We start from the raw sequence: 6,000 nt of genomic DNA on the forward strand, positions 1-6,000 counted from the left end.
CGATATGAAACGTCATATCAAAAATTGGGTGAAATCCTGTGAATCTTGCCAAAAATCGAAAATTACTAGGCATACTAAAGCACCACTGGGCACATTCTCTCTTCCTGATGCACGTTTTTCAGAAATCCATATGGATATCGTCGGACCGTTACCTCCATCAGAAGGCAACGTGTACCTTTTGACTCTAATAGATAGATTCTCCAGATGGCCTGAAGCCATTCCCATCCCGGATATGAAAACGGAAACCATTTGCAGAGCCATCTTCAACTGTTGGATATCTCGTTTTGGCTGCCCATCGATCATAACAACAGACCAAGGTTCTCAAATGAGATCCGCACTTTTTGCAGAATTTACGCGCATTTTGGGTACGAACAGAATCACAACAACAGCCTATCATCCAATGTCAAACGGCATTGTTGAACAATTTCATCGACATTTAAAATCTTCTCTCAAGGCTCACGAGACCAATAACTGGACTGAAACACTACCAGTTGTTATGCTTGGTATTCGGACAGCCGTAAAGGAAGATCTAAAGTCATCTTGTGCTGAACTGGTGTACGGCACAACTCTCAAGCTGCCTAGTGATATGATAACGTCATCTAAGATATCTCCGTATGACACACAATTTATCACGAATCTTCGGCATAGAATGCAACAGTTGAATCCAATAGCAACATCTGCACATTGCCAAGAAAAATGTTACGTAAGTGCTACCTTAAAGTCGTGTACGCATGTATACTTACGTGTCGATCGAGTAAAGCCACCTCTGTGCCAACCATATACAGGTCCGCATAAAGTTCTTTCTAGAACGGACAAAACTTTCACAATTGATATTAAGGGTCTGAAATCTACTGTGTCTATAGACCGTGTGAAACCAGCCTATTTGCTTTCGGACTCTAATTTGCCTGAACTAAAAACAAATAAAGACTTAAAGACAGTTCAGCAGAATAAATCTGCAAACGAACTAAGACACAAACTGTCACCAGATCGGGAAGACATGTTCACTTCCCTAAGAAACTTGCTTCTTACATAACAATTTAAAACATTTTTTTTTAAATTCATATCTTAACATATTTCTTGTTATTTCATGTTTATTATATGTGTCAATACCTTGTTATATATTGAATTGCATTTTGATCTTTTCTAATTTTATATTCTAATTTTGTAATCATAAAAAAAATACCCGACAGCACGGATACTCTGAGATAATTTCATAACCTATGTCGTTCCTTTGAATAGCCATTAAAGGAACTGGGGGGAAACTCTGTGGTGATGGCGATAAGGAGCGCGCCTTGCGCCCTCCGATAAGTGTGGCAACCCTAGAGGAGAAGTTTCTTACGAGTAGCGAGCAGAGCGAAACAGGCAGGCTGTCGGGGAGTATGCGCGATGTTCCTAAATAAAGCTTAATTTTTATTGTGCACTATGTCTCGTTAATATTTATATTAATGCAGTAAGAACATAATCTGTGATATGGAATTCGAGGATTGGTGGTAAAAACATAACAGGAAATTACCATAAAACCAAAGATATAGTAATACTATATACATTGGACTAAACAGCGTCCTTAATAAGTGAATTAATATTACATTGGACAAAACTAACTAAACCTCCTCTCATAGTTAATTTCCTCTTCACATTTATAATAGTATTGTTTTAATGAAAAGTTTAGGATTTGTGGATAATGAAATATAGAATGCGAGAAACGAGTGGCAGGATAAGACTCAAGTGAACAATATCAGAATGCAGAAAAGCTGAATTCAAACGCGAATACGGCTTCCCTATGTTTCACTCGTATTCAATATCTCGGTGCTACAGAGCTCTTCCTTTAAGTGTGTGTGTGTATGTGATTATGGCAAAGCCTCGAGGGCTATCTGCCTAAAGGGAGGGATGCCTTCGTGGAGGACTTTCTAAGGGAAACTGGCTCGTATACACGTTACACATGGGGAAAACCACGAAAACGCCCTTGCAGCCAGCCCATTCGCGAGATTCGAAATTCGGACCAAACTGCCAGTGTTCAGCGACTTAACCGCTCGGTCGCTGGTAGGCCCCTTCCTTTAAGTAATGTTTAGATACTTTGATGAAGATTGAGTTTGCTTTTCATAGGGACTTTTGACCAGCGCCGGATTTAGTATTTTCCGAGGTGGGGCAAAAACTTAAAACTTCCGCCCTCACCCATATTCCTTTAAGTTTCTCTAAGAAATTTTAATTTATTTAATGAACATAGAAATAGGCAGGGTTTGAAATAAAAACTAAAATCCATTTTATAGTGCCATTTTTGCTATGAAAGAAATATGCAAAGAAAAAAAAAAAAAAAAAAAAGGGTTTATTTTCTTTACTTATGGCAAAGCATAAGAGAGCTATCTGCCTAAGAGGAAAGATGCCATCGCTGAGGACTTTTTTAGAGTAATTGGCTCCTATGCAAGTTACGCACTACTCTTTCTCCTCCTCCCAGATTCTTATCAGAAGTCGAGTAAAAAGATGTTTCTACATCTTGACACTCGAGAATAAAATACGATCTGTGTGTGAACAAAACGACGGAAACGCTCATGCTGTTAATAATGCATTACTTATTTTGTTAGTATAATTTATTATTATTTTGTTAGTATAATATAATTGTGTATGGCAACAGTACTAGATGTTCACGTTTGAGAACGATGTAACAACGCGAGGAGTGTCATTGTTTCTTCCGTGATAGTAAAGTTTGTTTTCGTTGAAACTGATTCTATTGTGTTAATAATCACCGCAGTTATAGTGTTTTAATGATAAAGACTATTTTTAAATCTATGATGCGAGTCTTTAATTAAAAGCTACTTCGTGCTGAAGTGTGATTTATGATTTTAAGTACTGAAAGCTGAAAATTGTCGGTGATACTTTTTTCTTGTAAGCTTTAACACATGCTGCCAGCCGAAAACAAATTTCGGCCTTTAAAGAAATTATGTTTTAGTTATGGTTTCACCAACAGATGGCGCCACTTGTTTATTCTTGTCCAGGCTTTCTTATCTTATCTAATCATTATTTCCTATCTTGTTCATTTGCGGTTTTGCAGCTGAGGATGGTGGTTCGGTAAAACCATCGAAACTAGTCCTGTGAAAATTTTGTAAATATAACGCTGATTTTTGTTGTTTGACTTCTGAATTAGTATTTATTCAGTGTGTTATTGTGTCTTAAGGTTTTCTTTATTTCACACACATCACCCCATATTTTTACGTATCGATTCACCTGGCTCATTTGCTCTGTATGCGACATATCTGGAGTACAATCGAACATTATTGCATAATATTTGGCTTCTTCGATATCGTTTAAAATGCCATTTCGAACTGTTTTTGCCATTATATCCATAACTTCATTTTGAATTGTCTTTGATAAATATGATACTTGTCCCATTTTTAGGTGTTCTAACTAGTACTTAAGAGATGAAATATGCTTGGCTAGCAGAGTCACTAAATAAAAAAAACCTTGACTAGGCCGAGGACACTGCGAGCAGACCGCTAGGGGTTTCACCAGACTCACGGAAAGAAAGACAGTTTGTTGAAAGATAGAATACAGTATCCATAACCATGTGTAGGATCTCTCTCCATCTTTATTGCTCTGTGTGAATTAATTGCTCAGTATCATGATCGATGCCTTGACACGATTTCATTTGTTGAAGTCGAATTTTCCACTTAATCATGCACTCCTGTCTGGATTTCAGATACTTTAAATAACTTTTCTGAAGCTTTTTTTTTTTTTTTTTTCCAATTAAGGAATCCTTTAGTACACAATACTGATGTCGTGGCAGAAGGGTAAAAGAGATTTTTAAACCTGGCTTTAAAACTACTAATGTTGTATCAAAATTAGACAACATTCGAAATACCATCCAGCGCCACGCTTGAATTTGCCACCCGCAGAAGTTGCCGCGCGGGGCGCAGACTCTGGCTTGCCCCTAGATCCGGGACTGCTTTTGACAGGGAGAACGCTCAATCAGATTTAGCTGACTGGTATTGCTTACACCGAAACTGAGAAAGCAGCTGAGTCTCTAGCTGATAGCTACGCCTCTCAGTTTCGCATAAACAACATTCTCAAACAGAACTTTGTGTCATTACTATACTAACACAATATTCTACAGAAACAAACGCAAACAACACCCCTCTTATTTTGCCTTCGGAAGTGCTGAGTTATTTCGAAAAAAAGAAGAAACGGAAGAGTCCTGGACTAGATGCGGTGACGAATAAAATGATTCAAGAAATGGGTACAGGTATGCTATATAAATTTACGAATTTAATTAATTATATCTTCAAACTTCAATATTTCTTCGCCAGCTGGAAAGTCGCTGTTATTGTACCCATTCAGAAAACAGGTAAAGACCCATGTGACCCAGCCTCATACAGGCCCATCAGTTTGCTTTCCATCTTCAGAATCGCAGAAGCAGCCAATTTGAATCGCACGAACGAATTCATCGACCGAAATAACATCATTATTCCCCAGTAGCATGGATTTAAACGGCTACATTCTACGACGCATCAATTATACAGAGTTACTGAATACACCCCAATCGGGAGATATAAAGAAATGAGAAATAAAGAAAACACAGGAGATTTTTACGAAGTATAAACGTATACTATAAATTTATTCAAAATTAAACAAAAATTAGAGTCCTTTTAACAAATTTACTTAAGAAACATACTCCTTATATATGGACTATTGAATGTCAAGCAGCTTTTCAAAATGTAAAAGACGCATTAATTTCAAGACCCATTCTAATTTTGTTTAATCCAAAATATCCTTGTCATATATTTGTAGATGCATCTAAAGAAGCTGTTGCTGCAGTTCTAAAACAAGAACACCCAGATGATAATCTACATCCAATTGCTTTTCAATCTAGAAAATTAAGGTCTTATGAGCAAAATTATGTAGTTACTGAATTAAAATGCTTAGCATTATTGATGCCATAGATAAATTTTATTATTATTTACATGGCAATCATTTTACTGTACATATTGATCGTGCTGCTTTAGTCTGGCTTAAGACCATTAAACATCCTACAGGTAGGTGGTTATTTAGATGGTCTTTGGAATTATCTATGTATGACTTTGACATTAAATATAAAAAAGGTTCTACTATGATAACTGACATGATAACAAGAAATCCTATTTGAGTTAATCAGCATTAGAGTTTGCAAGTTAATTTATTATCATTAGAAGTAGTTAAACAACACAAAAATTTAGAAAATGTATGTAATACAAAGTGTAAGAAATTAATGATGTGTTAACTATTAAAAAGCAAGAATTATACAAAATAGTACAGTAGAAAGGTATGAAGTAGGCATTTTAGCAAGGCAAAGCAGCGCTGTGTTGGCAGAGCAGAAGTTAGGAAAAGGAAGATGACGTAGTCATTTTGCAAAGAGTATTTATACTTAGTAGATGTAGAAAGTACTCTAATTGGTACTGTGATTGGTTAATTACAGTTTTAGTTACCTTTTTCGAGCAGCGTTATGTAACGTGGAAAGATCTCGAATTTGGGAGAACAGATGGATTTAGGGGGACAGCATAAAATCTAGAATCGTTAATTTTACGGTCGCCAATTATTTTTTAATGCAGCTATCGTATTTTGTTATATCTTACACACACACATGCACACACACACGCACACACACACACACACACACATGCACACACACACACACACACACACACACACACACACATATATATGCATAAGTAGTAAATCAGAAAAGATTTGAGACCTAGTTGGTCAAAAATTGTGCGTTGAGCTGCAAATTTTAAAATAGAATGATAATAAAAGAAGAGGAAAAAATAGCTAAAGCCGTAAAGAACATTTGAATAATCTAATTCCAGAGATTACATGTTAAACAAAGTTTAAATTACCAAAATTACGTTAAAGCAATAAATTGTTCGCGAAAACAACCTACATATTACACACGAAAAACTATGCAACAAAATCAAAATAGGTACGCGAAAAAAATCTAAAAAACTTATATAGTATTGAGAAATATTACATATA

This window comes from Stegodyphus dumicola, chromosome 10 (genome assembly GCF_044657685.1).
Source record: "Stegodyphus dumicola isolate Sdum_Otavi_A_Nest chromosome 10, ASM4465768v1".
Lineage (NCBI taxonomy): Eukaryota > Metazoa > Arthropoda > Arachnida > Araneae > Eresidae > Stegodyphus > Stegodyphus dumicola.